We start from the raw sequence: 16,206 nt of genomic DNA, 5'->3' as shown, positions 1-16,206 counted from the left end.
AAAAACACCATAATATAGTTTGTAAAAAAATGACCAAAAGAGCAAGGCTATAGTATGGCAACAATGTCAAAAAATGACATGTCCCAAAAACAACTGAAAAGACCTTACAAAAGCATAAAATAGCGTGCTGAGACATGACGTAGCATTTAAATCTTGAAAAATTGCCAAAATACAGCATAATATAGCATGTCGAAAAAATCACATAAAAAGCAAGGCTATAGTATGGCAAAAATGTCAAAACAATAACATGTCCCAAAAACAGCTGAAAAAAAACCCATAACAACATAAAATTGTGTGCTGAGACATGCCGTAGCAATTACATCTTTAAAAATGGTCAAAAACAGCAAAACATAGGATGTCGAAAAAATCACATAAAAAGCAAGGCTATAGTATGGCAAAAATGTCAAAACAATGACATGTCCCAAAAACAACTGAAAACACCTCAAAACAGCATAAAATTGTGTGCTGAGACATGCTGTAGCATTAAAATGTGCAAAAATGGCCAAAAACAGCATAATATAGCATGTCAAAAAAAATGACCAAAAGAGCAAGGCTATAGTATGGCAAAAATGTCCAAAAATGACATGTCCCAAAAACAGCTGAAAACACCTCAAAACAGCATAAAATAGCGTGCTGAGACATGCCGTAGCATTAAAATGTGCAAAAATGGCCAAAAACAGCATAATATAGCATGTCGAAAAAATGACCAAAAGAGCAAGGCTATAGTATGGCAAAAATGTGAAAAAATGACATGTCCCAAAAACAGCTGAAAACACCTCAAAACAACATAAACTTGTGTGTTGAGACATGCCGTAGCATTAAAATGTGCAAAATGGCCAAAAACAGCATAATATAGCATGTCGAAAAAATCACAAAAAAAAGAGCAAGGCTATAGTATGGCAAAAATGTCAAAAAATGACATGTCCCAAAAACAGCTGAAAACACCTTATAATAGCATAAAATAGCGTGCTGAGACATGCCGTAGCATTAAAATGTGCAAAAATGGCCAAAAACAGCATAATATAGCATGTCGAAAAAATCACAAAAAAAAGAGCAAGGCTATAGTATGGCAAAATGTGAAAAATGACATGTCCCAAAAACAGCTGAAAACACCTCAAAACAGCATAAAATAGCGTGTTGAGACATGCCAGAGCATTAAAATGTGCAAAATGGCCAAAAACAGCATAATATAGCATGTCGAAAAAATCACAAAAAAGCAAGGCTATAGTATGGCAAAAATGTCAAAAAATGACATGTCCCAAAAACAGCTGAAAACACCTCAAAACAGCATAAAATAGCGTGCTGAGACATGCCAGAGCATTAAAATGTGCAAAATGGCCAAAAGAGCATAATATAGCATGTCAAAAAAATGACCAAAAGAGCAAGGCTATAGTATGGCAAAAATGTGAAAAAATGACATGTCCCAAAAACAGCTGAAAACACCTCAAAACAACATAAAATAGCGTGCTGAGACATGCCGTAGCATTAAAATGTGCAAAAATGGCCAAAAACAGCATAATATAGCATGTCGAAAAAAATCACAAAAAAAGAGCAAGGCTATAGTATGGCAAAAATGTCAAAAAATGACATGTCCCAAAAACAGCTGAAAACACCTCAAAACAGCATAAAATAATGTGCTGAGACATGCCGTAGCATTAAAATGTGCAAAATGGCCAAAAAGAGCATAATATAGCATGTCAAAAAAAATGACCAAAAGAGCAAGGCTATAGTATGGCAAAAATGTCCAAAAATGACATGTCCCAAAAACAGCTGAAAACACCTCAAAACAGCATAAATATGTGTGCTGAGACATGCCGTAGCATTAAAATGTGCAAAAATGGCCAAAAACAGCATAATATAGCATGTCGAAAAAATCACAAAAAAAGAGCAAGGCTATAGTATGGCAAAAATGTCCAAAAATGACATGTCCCAAAAACAGCTGAAAACACCTCAAAACAACATAAAATTGTGTGCTGAGACATGCCGTAGCATTAAAATATGCAAAAATGGCCAAAAAGAGCATAATATAGCATGTCAAAAAAAATGACCAAAAGAGCAAGGCTATAGTATGGCAAAAATGTGAAAAAATGACATGTCCCAAAAACAGCTGAAAACACCTCAAAACAACATAAAATAGCGTGCTGAGACATGCTGTAGCATTAAAATATGCAAAAATGGCCAAAAACAGCATAATATAGCATGTCGAAAAAATCACAAAAAAAGAGCAAGGCTATAGTAAGGCAAAATGTCAAAAAATGACATGTCCCAAAAACAGCTGAAAACACCTTATAACAGCATAAAATAGCGTGCTGAGACATGCCGTAGCATTAAAATGTGCAAAAATGGCCAAAAAGAGCATAATATAGCATGTCAAAAAAAATGACCAAAAGAGCAAGGCTATAGTATGGCAAAAATGTCCAAAAATGACATGTCCCAAAAACAGCTGAAAACACCTCAAAACAGCATAAAATAGCGTGCTGAGACATGCCGTAGCATTAAAATGTGCAAAAATGGCCAAAAAGAGCATAATATAGCATGTCGAAAAAAATCACAAAAAAAGAGCAAGGCTATAGTATGGCAAAAATGTCCAAAAATGACATGTCCAAAAAACAGCTGAAAACACCTCAAAACAGCATAAAATAGCGTGTTGAGACATGCTGTAGAATTAAAATGTGTAAAAATGGCCAAAAAGACCATAATATAGCATGTCAAAAAAATCACAAAAAAAAGAGCAAGGCTATAGTATGGCAAAAATGTGAAAAAATGACATGTCCCAAAACAGCTGAAAACACCTCAAAACAGCATAAAATTGTGTGCTGAGACATGCCGTAGCATTAAAATGTGCAAAATGGCCAAAAGAGCATAATATAGCATGTCGAAAAAATCACAAAAAGAGCAAGGCTATAGTATGGCAAAAATGTCAAAAATGACATGTCCCAAAAACAGCTGAAAACACCTCAAAACAGCATAAAATAGCGTGCTGAGACATGCTGTAGCATTAAAATGTGCAAAATGGCCAAAAACAGCATAATATAGCATGTCGAAAAAAAAACAAAAAAAGAGCAAGGCTATAGTATGGCAAAAATGTCCAAAAATGACATGTCCCAAAAACAGCTGAAAACACCTCAAAACAGCATAAAATAGCGTGCTGAGACATGCCGTAGCATTAAAATGTGCAAGAATGACCAAAAACAGCATAATGTAGCATGTCGAAAAAATCACAAAAAAAAGAGCAAGGCTATAGTATGGCAAAAATGTCCAAAATGACATGTCCCAAAAACAGCTGAAAACACCTCAAAACAGCATAAAATAAGCGTGCTGAGACATGCTGTAGCATTAAAATGTGCAAAATGGCCAAAAACAGCATAATATAGCATGTCAAAAAAATCACAAAAAAGAGCAAGGCTATAGTATGGCAAAAATGTGAAAAAATGACATGTCCCAAAAACAGCTGAAAACACCTCAAAACAGCATAAAATAGCGTGCTGAGACATGCCGTAGCATTGAAATATGCAAAAATGGCCAAAAACAGCATAATATAGCATGTCGAAAAAATCACAAAAAAAAGAGCAAGGCTATAGTATGGCAAAAATGTCAAAAAAATGACATGTCCCAAAAACAGCTGAAAACACCTCAAAACAGCATAAAATAGCGTGCTGAGACATGCCGTAGCATTAAAATGTGCAAAATGGCCAAAAACAGCATAATATAGCATGTCGAAAAAAATCACAAAAAGAGCAAGGCTATAGTATGGCAAAAATGTGAAAAAATGACATGTCCCAAAAACAGCTGAAAACACCTCAAAACAACATAAACTTGTGTGTTGAGACATACCATAACATTTGAATTTGCAAAAATGGCCGAAAACAGCATAATATAGTATGTCACAAAAATGATCAAAAGAGCAAGGCTATAGTATGGCAAAAATGTCAAAAAATGACATGTCTCAAAAACAGCTGAAAACACCTCAAAACAGCATAAAATAGCGTGCTGAGACATGCCGTAGCATTAAAATGTGCAAAATGGCCAAAAGAGCATAATATAGCATGTCGAAAAAAATCACAAAAAAAGAGCAAGGCTATAGTATGGCAAAAATGTCCAAAAATGACATGTCCCAAAAACAGCTGAAAACACCTAAAAACAGCATAAAATAGCGTGCTGAGACATGCCGTAGCATTAAAATGTGCAAAATGGCCAAAAAGAGCATAATATAGCATGTCGAAAAAATGACCAAAAAAAGCAAGGCTATAGTATGGCAAAAATGTCAAAAATGACATGTCCCAAAAACAGCTGAAAACACCTCAAAACAGCATAAAATAGTGTGCTGAGACATGCTGTGGCATTGAAATATGCAAAAATGGCCAAAAACAGCATAATATAGCATGTCGAAAAAAATCACAAAAAAAGAGCAAGGCTATAGTATGGCAAAAATGTCAAAAAATGACATGTCCCAAAAACAGCTGAAAACACCTCAAAACAACATAAAATAATGTGCTGAGACATGCCGTAGCATTAAAATATGCAAAAATGGCCAAAAAGAGCATAATATAGCATGTAAAAAAAATGACCAAAAGAGCAAGGCTATAGTATGGCAAAAATGTCAAAAAATGACATGTCCCGAAAACAGCTGAAAACACCTCAAAACAACATAAAATAGCGTGCAGAGACATGCCGTAGCATTAAAATGTGCAAAAATGGCCAAAAGAGCATAATATAGCATGTCGAAAAAATGACCAAAAGAGCAAGGCTATAGTATGGCAAAATGTCAAAAATGACATGTCCCAAAAACAGCTGAAAACACCTCAAAACAGCATAAAATAGCGTGCTGAGACATGCCGTAGCATTAAAATGTGCAAAATGGCCAAAAACAGCATAATATAGCATGTCGAAAAAATCACAAAAAAGAGCAAGGCTATAGTATGGCAAAATGTCCAAAAATGACATGTCCCAAAAACAGCTGAAAACACCTCAAAACAACATAAAATAGCGTGCAGAGACATGCCGTAGCATTAAAATGTGAAAAAATGGCCAAAAAGAGCATAATATAGCATGTCAAAAAAAATGACCAAAAGAGCAAGGCTATAGTATGGCAAAAATGTCAAAAAATGACATGTCCCAAAAACAGCTGAAAACACCCCAAAACAACATAAAATTGTGTGCTGAGACATGCCGTAGCATTAAAATGTGCAAAAATGGCCAAAAACAGCATAATATAGCATGTCAAAAAATCACAAAAAAGAGCAAGGCTATAGTATGGCAAAAATGTCAAAAATGACATGTCCCAAAAACAGCTGAAAACACCTCAAAACAGCATAAAATAGCGTGCTGAGACATGCCGTAGCATTAAAATGTGCAAAATGGCCAAAAGAGCATAATATAGCATGTCGAAAAAATCACAAAAAAAGAGCAAGGCTATAGTATGGCAAAAATGTCAAAAAATGACATGTCCCAAAAACAGCTGAAAACACCTCAAAACAGCATAAAATAGCGTGCTGAGACATGCTGTAGCAATAAAATGTGCAAAATGGCCAAAAGACAGCATAATATAGCATGTCGAAAAAATGACCAAAAGAGCAAGGCTATAGTATGGCAAAAATGTCCAAAAATGACATGTCCCAAAAACAGCTGAAAACACCTCAAAACAGCATAAAATAGCGTGCTGAGACATGCCGTAGCATTAAAATGTGCAAAAATGGCCAAAAAGAGCATAATATAGCATGTCGAAAAAATCACAAAAAAAAGAGCAAGGCTATAGTATGGCAAAAATGTCCAAAAATGACATGTCCCAAAAACAGCTGAAAACACCTCAAAACAGCATAAAATTGTGTGCTGAGACATGCCGTAGCATTAAAATGTGCAAAATGGCCAAAAGAGCATAATATAGCATGTCAAAAAATGACCAAAAGAGCAAGGCTATAGTATGGCAAAATGTCAAAAATGACATGTCCCAAAAACAGCTGAAAACACCTCAAAACAGCATAAATATGTGTGCTGAGACATGCCGTAGCATTAAAATGTGCAAAAATGGCCAAAAACAGCATAATATAGCATGTCGAAAAAATCACAAAAAAAAGAGCAAGGCTATAGTATGGCAAAAATGTCAAAAAATGACATGTCCCAAAAACAGCTGAAAACACCTCAAAACAGCATAAAATAGCGTGCTGAGACATGCTGTAGCATTAAAATGTGCAAAAATGGCCAAAAAGACCATAATATAGCATGTCGAAAAAATGACCAAAAGAGCAAGGCTATAGTATGGCAAAAATGTCCAAAAATGACATGTCCCAAAAACAGCTGAAAACACCTCAAAACAACATAAAATAGCGTGCTGAGACATGCCGTAGCATTAAAATGTGCAAAAATGGCCAAAAAGAGCATAATATAGCATGTCAAAAAAATTAACAAAAAGAGCAAGGCTATAGAATGGCAAAATGTCCAAAAATGACATGTCCCAAAAACAGCTGAAAACACCTCAAAACAGCATAAAATAGCGTGCTGAGACATGCCGTAGCATTAAAATGTGCAAAAATGGCCAAAAAGAGCATAATATAGCATGTCGAAAAAATCACAAAAAAAAGAGCAAGGCTAGTATGGCAATAATGTCCAAAAATGACATGTCCCAAAAACAGCTGAAAACACCTCAAAACAGCATAAAATAGCGTGCTGAGACATGCCGTAGCATTAAAATGTGCAAAAATGGCCAAAAACAGCATAATATAGCATGTCGAAAAAATCACAAAAAAAAGAGCAAGGCTATAGTATGGCAAAAATGTCCAAAAATGACATGTCCCAAAAACAGCTGAAAACACCTCAAAACAGCATAAAATAGCGTGCTGAGACATGCCGTAGCATTAAAATGTGCAAAAATGGCCAAAAAGAGCATAATATAGCATGTCAAAAAAAATGACCAAAAGAGCAAGGCTATAGTATGGCAAAAATGTCCAAAAATGACATGTCCCAAAAACAGCTGAAAACACCTCAAAACAGCATAAAATAGCGTGCTGAGACATGCCGTAGCATTAAAATGTGCAAAATGGCCAAAAGAGCATAATATAGCATGTCGAAAAAATGACCAAAAGAGCAAGGCTATAGTATGGCAAAATGTCAAAAATGACATGTCCCAAAAACAGCTGAAAACACCTCAAAACAGCATAAAATAGCGTGCTGAGACATGCCGTAGCATTAAAATGTGCAAAAATGGCCAAAAAGAGCATAATATAGCATGTCGAAAAAAATCACAAAAAAAAGAGCAAGGCTATAGTATGGCAAAAATGTCCAAAAATGACATGTCCCAAAAACAGCTGAAAACACCTCAAAACAACATAAAATAGCGTGCTGAGACATGCCGTAGCATTAAAATGTGCAAAAATGGCCAAAAAGAGCATAATATAGCATGTCAAAAAAAATGACCAAAAGAGCAAGGCTATAGTATGGCAAAAATGTCCAAAAATGACATGTCCCAAAAACAGCTGAAAACACCTCAAAACAGCATAAAATAGCGTGCTGAGACATGCCGTAGCATTAAAATGTGCAAAATGGCCAAAACAGCATAATATAGCATGTCGAAAAAATCACAAAAAAAAGAGCAAGGCTATAGTATGGCAAAAATGTCCAAAAATGACATGTCCCAAAAACAGCTGAAAACACCTCAAAACAACATAAAATAGCGTGCAGAGACATGTGTAGCATTAAAATGTGCAAAATGGCCAAAACAGCATAATATAGCATGTCAAAAAATCACAAAAAAGAGCAAGGCTATAGTATGGCAAAATGTGAAAAAATGACATGTCCCAAAAACAGCTGAAAACACCTCAAAACAACATAAAATAGCGTGCTGAGACATGCTGTAGCATTAAAATGTGTAAAAATGGCCAAAAAGACCATAATATAGCATGTCGAAAAAATGACCAAAAGAGCAAGGCTATAGTATGGCAAAAATGTCCAAAAATGACATGTCCCAAAAACAGCTGAAAACACCTCAAAACAACATAAAATAGCGTGCTGAGACATGCCGTAGCATTAAAATGTGCAAAAATGGCCAAAAACAGCATAATATAGCATGTCGAAAAAATCACAAAAAAAAGAGCAAGGCTATAGTATGGCAAAAATGTCCAAAAATGACATGTCCCAAAAACAGCTGAAAACACCTCAAAACAGCATAAAATAGCGTGCTGAGACATGCCGTAGCATTAAAATGTGCAAAAATGGCCAAAAAGAGCATAATATAGCATGTCGAAAAAATCACAAAAAAAAGAGCAAGGCTATAGTATGGCAAAAATGTCCAAAAATGACATGTCCCAAAAACAGCTGAAAACACCTCAAAACAGCATAAAATAGCGTGCTGAGACATGCTGTAGCATTAAAATGTGCAACACTGGCCAAAAAGACCATAATATAGCATGTCGAAAAAAATGACCAAAAAAAGAGCAAGGCTATAGTATGGCAAAAATGTCAAAAATGACATGTCCCAAAAACAGCTGAAAACACCTCAAAACAACATAAAATAGCGTGCTGAGACATGCCAGAGCATTAAAATGTGCAAATATGGCCAAAAAGAGCATAATATAGCATGTCGAAAAAATGACCAAAAGAGCAAGGCTATAGTATGGCAAAAATGTGAAAAAATGACATGTCCCAAAAACAGCTGAAAACACCTCAAAACAACATAAAATAGCGTGCTGAGACATGCCGTAGCATTAAAATGTGCAAAAATGGCCAAAAACAGCATAATATAGCATGTCGAAAAAATCACAAAAAAAGAGCAAGGCTATAGTATGGCAAAAATGTCCAAAAATGACATGTCCCAAAAACAGCTGAAAACACCTCAAAACAGCATAAAATAGCGTGCTGAGACATGCCGTAGCATTAAAATGTGCAAAAATGGCCAAAAACAGCATAATATAGCATGTCGAAAAAATGACCAAAAGAGCAAGGCTATAGTATGGCAAAAATGTGAAAAAATGACATGTCCCAAAAACAGCTGAAAACACCTCAAAACAACATAAAATAGCGTGCTGAGACATGCTGTAGCATTAAAATGTGCAAAAATGGCCAAAAGAGCATAATATAGCATGTCAAAAAATCACAAAAAAGAGCAAGGCTATAGTATGGCAAAAATGTCAAAAATGACATGTCCCAAAAACAGCTGAAAACACCTCAAAACAACATAAAATAGCGTGCTGAGACATGCTGTAGCATTGAAATGTGCAAAAATGGCCAAAAACAGCATAATATAGCATGTCGAAAAAATCACAAAAAAAAGAGCAAGGCTATAGTATGGCAAAAATGTCCAAAAATGACATGTCCCAAAAACAGCTGAAAACACCCCAAAACAACATAAAATTGTGTGCTGAGACATGCCGTAGCATTAAAATGTGCAAAAATGGCCAAAAAGAGCATAATATAGCATGTCAAAAAAAATGACCAAAAGAGCAAGGCTATAGTATGGCAAAAATGTCAAAAAATGACATGTCCCAAAAACAGCTGAAAACACCTCAAAACAGCATAAAATAGCGTGCTGAGACATGCCGTAGCATTAAAATGTGCAAAAATGGCCAAAAAGAGCATAATATAGCATGTCGAAAAAAATCACAAAAAAGAGCAAGGCTATAGTATGGCAAAAATGTCAAAAAATGACATGTCCCAAAAACAGCTGAAAACACCTCAAAACAGCATAAAATAGCGTGCTGAGACATGCCGTAGCATTAAAATGTGCAAAAATGGCCAAAAACAGCATAATATAGCATGTCGAAAAAATGACCAAAAGAGCAAGGCTATAGTATGGCAAAAATGTCAAAAATGACATGTCCCAAAAACAGCTGAAAACACCTCAAAACAACATAAAATAGCGTGCTGAGACATGCTGTAGCATTGAAATATGCAAAACTGGCCAAAAAGACCATAATATAGCATGTCGAAAAAATCACAAAAAAAAGAGCAAGGCTATAGTATGGCAAAAATGTCCAAAAATGACATGTCCCAAAAACAGCTGAAAACACCTCAAAACAGCATAAAATAGCGTGCTGAGACATGCCATTAGCATTAAAATGTGCAAAATGGCCAAAAACAGCATAATATAGCATGTCGAAAAAATGACCAAAAAGAGCAAGGCTATAGTATGGCAAAAATGTCAAAAATGACATGTCCCAAAAACAGCTGAAAACACCTCAAAACAACATAAAATAGCGTGTTGAGACATGCTGTAGCATTAAAATGTGCAAAATGGCCAAAAGAGCATAATATAGAATGTCGAAAAAATCACAAAAAAAAGAGCAAGGCTATAGTATGGCAAAAATGTGAAAAAATGACATGTCCCAAAAACAGCTGAAAACACCTCAAAACAACATAAAATAGCGTGCTGAGACATGCTGTAGCATTAAAATGTGCAAAATGGCCAAAAACAGCATAATATAGCATGTCGAAAAAATCACAAAAAGAGCAAGGCTATAGTATGGCAAAATGTCCAAAAATGACATGTCCCAAAAACAGCTGAAAACACCTCAAAACAACATAAAATTGTGCTGAGACATGCCGTAGCATTAAAATGTGCAAAATGGCCAAAAAGAGCATAATATAGCATGTCAAAAAAATGACCAAAAGAGCAAGGCTATAGTATGGCAAAATGTCAAAAATGACATGTCCCAAAAACAGCTGAAAACACCTCAAAACAGCATAAAATAAGCGTGCTGAGACATGCCGTAGCATTAAAATGTGCAAAATGGCCAAAAGAGCATAATATAGCATGTCGAAAAAATCACAAAAAGAGCAAGGCTATAGTATGGCAAAATGTCAAAAATGACATGTCCCAAAAACAGCTGAAAACACCTCAAAACAACATAAAATAGCGTGCTGAGACATGCTGTAGCATTAAAATGTGCAAAATGGCCAAAAAGAGCATAATATAGCATGTCAAAAAAATCACAAAAAAAGAGCAAGGCTATAGTATGGCAAAAATGTCAAAAAATGACATGTCCCAAAAACAGCTGAAAACACCTCAAAACAACATAAAATAATGTGCTGAGACATGCCGTAGCATTAAAATGTGCAAAAATGGCCAAAAAGAGCATAATATAGCATGTCAAAAAAAATGACCAAAAGAGCAAGGCTATAGTATGACAAAATGTCAAAAATGACATGTCCCAAAACAGCTGAAAACACCTCAAAACAACATAAAATTGTGTGCTGAGACATGCCGTAGCATTAAAATGTGCAAAAATGGCCAAAAAGAGCATAATATAGCATGTCAAAAAAAATGACCAAAAGAGCAAGGCTATAGTATGGCAAAAATGTCAAAAAATGACATGTCCCAAAAACAGCTGAAAACACCTCAAAACAACATAAAATAGCGTGCAGAGACATGCCGTAGCATTAAAATGTGAAAAAATGGCCAAAAACAGCATAATATAGCATGTCAAAAAAATCACAAAAAAAAGAGCAAGGCTATAGTATGGCAAAATGTCCAAAAATGACATGTCCCAAAAACAGCTGAAAACACCTCAAAACAGCATAAAATAGCGTGCTGAGACATGCCGTAGCATTAAAATGTGCAAAAATGGCCAAAAAGAGCATAATATAGCATGTCGAAAAAATCACAAAAAAAAGAGCAAGGCTATAGTATGGCAAAAATGTCCAAAAATGACATGTCCCAAAAAAAGCTGAAAACACCTCAAAACAGCATAAAATTGCGTGCTGAGACATGCCGTAGCATTAAAATGTGCAAAAATGGCCAAAAAGAGCATAATATAGCATGTCAAAAAAATCACAAAAAAAGAGCAAGGCTATAGTATGGCAAAAATGTCCAAAAATGACATGTCCCAAAAACAGCTGAAAACACCTCAAAACAGCATAAAATTGTGTGCTGAGACTTGCCGTAGCACTGAAATGTGCAACAATGGCCAAAAAGACCATAATATAGCATGTCAAAAAAAATGACCAAAAGAGCAAGGCTATAGTATGGCAAAAATGTCCAAAAATGACATGTCCCAAAAACAGCTGAAAACACCTCAAAACAACATAAAATTGTGTGCTGAGACATGCCGTAGCATTAAAATGTGCAAAAATGGCCAAAAAGAGCATAATATAGCATGTCAAAAAATGACCAAAAGAGCAAGGCTATAGTATGGCAAAAATGTCAAAAAATGACATGTCCCAAAAACAGCTGAAAACACCTCAAAACAACATAAAATAGCGTGCTGAGACATGCCGTAGCATTAAAATGTGCAAAATGGCCAAAAGAGCATAATATAGCATGTCGAAAAATCACAAAAAAAAAGCAAGGCTATAGTATGGCAAAAATGTCAAAAAATGACATGTCCCAAAAACAGCTGAAAACACCTCAAAACAGCATAAAATAGCGTGCTGAGACATGCCGTAGCATTAAAATGTGCAAAAATGGCCAAAAAGAGCATAATATAGCATGTCAAAAAAAATGACCAAAAGAGCAAGGCTATAGTATGGCAAAAATGTCAAAAAATGACATGTCCCAAAAACAGCTGAAAACACCTCAAAACAACATAAAATAGCGTGCTGAGACATGCCGTAGCATTAAAATGTGCAAAAATGGCCAAAAACAGCATAATATAGCATGTCGAAAAAATCACAAAAAAAAGAGCAAGGCTATAGTATGGCAAAAATGTCCAAAAATGACATGTCCCAAAAACAGCTGAAAACACCTCAAAACAACATAAAATAGTGTGCTGAGACATGCCGTAGCATTAAAATGTGCAAAAATGGCCAAAAAGAGCATAATATAGCATGTCGAAAAAATCACAAAAAGAACAAGGCTATAGTATGGCAAAATGTCCAAAAATGACATGTCCCAAAAACAGCTGAAAACACCTCAAAACAGCATAAAATAGCGTGCTGAGACATGCTGTAGCATTAAAATATAGAAAAATGGCCAAAAACAGCATAATATAACATGTCGAAAAAATCACAAAAAAAAGAGCAAGGCTATAGTATGGCAAAAATGTCCAAAAATGACATGTCCCAAAAACAGCTGAAAACACCTTATAAGAGCATAAAATAGCGTGCTGAGACATGCCGTAGCATTAAAATGTGCAAAAATGGCCAAAAAGAGCATAATATAGCATGTCGAAAAAATCACAAAAAAAAGAGCAAGGCTATAGTATGGCAAAAATGTCAAAAAATGACATGTCCCAAAAACAGCTGAAAACACCTCAAAACAGCATAAAATTGTGTGCTGAGACATGCTGTAGCATTAAAATGTGCAAAATGGCCAAAAGAGCATAATATAGCATGTCAAAAAAAATGACCAAAAGAGCAAGGCTATAGTATGGCAAAAATGTCCAAAAATGACATGTCCCAAAAACAGCTGAAAACACCTCAAAACAACATAAAATTGTGTGCTGAGACATGCCGTAGCATTAAAATGTGCAAAAATGGCCAAAAACAGCATAATATAGCATGTAAAAAAAAATGACCAAAAGAGCAAGGCTATAGTATGGCAAAAATGTCAAAAAATGACATGTCCCAAAAACAGCTGAAAACACCTCAAAACAGCATAAAATAGTGTGCTGAGACATGCCGTAGCATTAAAATGTGCAAAAATGGCCAAAAAGAGCATAATATAGCATGTAAAAAAATGACCAAAAGAGCAAGGCTATAGTATGGCAAAAATGTCCAAAAATGACATGTCCCAAAAACAGCTGAAAACACCTCAAAACAACATAAAATTGTGTGCTGAGACATGCCGTAGCATTAAAATGTGCAAAAATGGCCAAAAAGAGCATAATACAGCATGTCGAAAAAATCACAAAAAAACAGCAAGGCTATAGTATGGCAAAAATGTGAAAAAATGACATGTCCCAAAAACAGCTGAAAACACCTTATAACAGCATAAAATAGCGTGCTGAGACATGCCGTAGCATTAAAATGTGAAAAAATGGCCAAAAAGAGCATAATATAGCATGTCAAAAAAAATGACCAAAAGAGCAAGGCTATAGTATGGCAAAAATGTCAAAAAATGACATGTCCCAAAAACAGCTGAAAACACCTCAAAACAACATAAAATAGCGTGCAGAGACATGCCGTAGCATTAAAATGTGAAAAAATGGCCAAAAACAGCATAATATAGCATGTCGAAAAAATCACAAAAAAAGAGCAAGGCTATAGTATGGCAAAAATGTCCAAAATGACATGTCCCAAAAACAGCTGAAAACACCTCAAAACAACATAAAATAGTGTGCTGAGACATGCCGTAGGCATTAAAATGTGCAAAATGGCCAAAAACAGCATAATATAGCATGTCGAAAAAATCACAAAAAAAGAGCAAGGCTATAGTATGGCAAAAATGTCAAAAAATGACATGTCCCAAAAACAGCTGAAAACACCTCAAAACAACATAAAATAGCGTGCAGAGACATGCCGTAGCATTAAAATGTGCAAAATGGCCAAAACAGCATAATATAGCATGTCAAAAAAATAACAAAAAAAGAGCAAGGCTATAGTATGGCAAAAATGTGAAAAAATGACATGTCCCAAAAACAGCTGAAAACACCTTATAAGAGCATAAAATAGCGTGCTGAGACATGCCGTAGCATTAAAATATGCAACAATGGCCAAAAACAGCATAATATAGCATGTCGAAAAAATCACAAAAAAAAGAGCAAGGCTATAGTATGGCAAAAATGTGAAAAAATGACATGTCCCAAAAACAGCTGAAAACACCTCAAAACAACATAAAATTGTGTGCTGAGACATGCCGTAGCATTAAAATGTGCAAAAATGGCCAAAAGAGCATAATATAGCATGTCAAAAAAATCACAAAAAACAACAAGGCTATAGTATGGCAAAATGTCAAAAATGACATGTCCCAAAAACAGCTGAAAACACCTTATAACAGCATAAAATAAGCGTGCTGAGACATGCCGTAGCATTAAAATGTGCAAAAAATGGCCAAAAAAGAGCATAATATAGCATGTCAAAAAAAAATCACAAAAAAAAGAGCAAGGCTATAGTATGGCAAAAATGTCAAAAAATGACATGTCCCAAAAACAGCTGAAAACACCTCAAAACAACATAAAATAATGTGCTGAGACATGCCGTAGCATTAAAATGTGCAAAAATGGCCAAAAAGAGCATAATATAGCATGTCGAAAAAATCACAAAAAAAAGAGCAAGGCTATAGTATGGCAAAAATGTGAAAAAATGACATGTCCCAAAAACAGCTGAAAACACCTCAAAACAACATAAAATAGTGTGCTGAGACATGCCGTAGCATTAAAATGTGCAAAAATGGCCAAAAACAGCATAATATAGCATGTCGAAAAAATCACAAAAAAAAGAGCAAGGCTATAGTATGACAAAAATGTCAAAAAATGACATGTCCCAAAAACAGCTGAAAACACCTCAAAACAACATAAAATAGCGTGCTGAGACATGCCGTAGCATTAAAATGTGCAAAATGGCCAAAAACAGCATAATATAGCATGTCAAAAAATCACAAAAAGAGCAAGGCTATAGTATGGCAAAAATGTGAAAAATGACATGTCCCAAAAACAGCTGAAAACACCTTATAAGAGCATAAAATAGCGTGCTGAGACATGCCGTAGCATTAAAATATGCAACAATGGCCAAAAACAGCATAATATAGCATGTCGAAAAAATCACAAAAAAAAGAGCAAGGCTATAGTATGGCAAAAATGTGAAAAAATGACATGTCCCAAAAACAGCTGAAAACACCTCAAAACAACATAAAATAATGTGCTGAGACATGCCGTAGCATTAAAATGTGCAAAAATGGCCAAAAACAGCATAATATAGCATGTCAAAAAAAATGACCAAAAGAGCAAGGCTATAGTATGGCAAAAATGTCAAAAAATGACATGTCCCAAAAACAGCTGAAAACACCTCAAAACAACATAAAATAGCGTGCAGAGACATGCCGTAGCATTAAAATGTGCAAAATGGCCAAAAGAGCATAATATAGCATGTCGAAAAAATCACAAAAAAAAGAGCAAGGCTATAGTATGGCAAAAATGTCCAAAAATGACATGTCCCAAAAACAGCTGAAAACACCTCAAAACAACATAAAATAGCGTGCTGAGACATGCTGTAGCATTAAAATATGCAAAAATGGCCAAAAACAGCATAATATAGCATGTCGAAAAAATCACAAAAAAAGGAGCAAGGCTATAGTATGGCAAAAATGTCCAAAAATGACATGTCCCAAAAACAGCTGAAAAC

This window comes from Plectropomus leopardus, chromosome 6 (assembly GCF_026936395.1).
Source record: "Plectropomus leopardus strain MGB_pleo_1.0 chromosome 6, ASM2693639v1, whole genome shotgun sequence".
Taxonomy (NCBI): Eukaryota; Metazoa; Chordata; class Actinopteri; order Perciformes; family Serranidae; genus Plectropomus; species Plectropomus leopardus.
Note: the sequence above shows the minus strand (reverse complement) of the source record.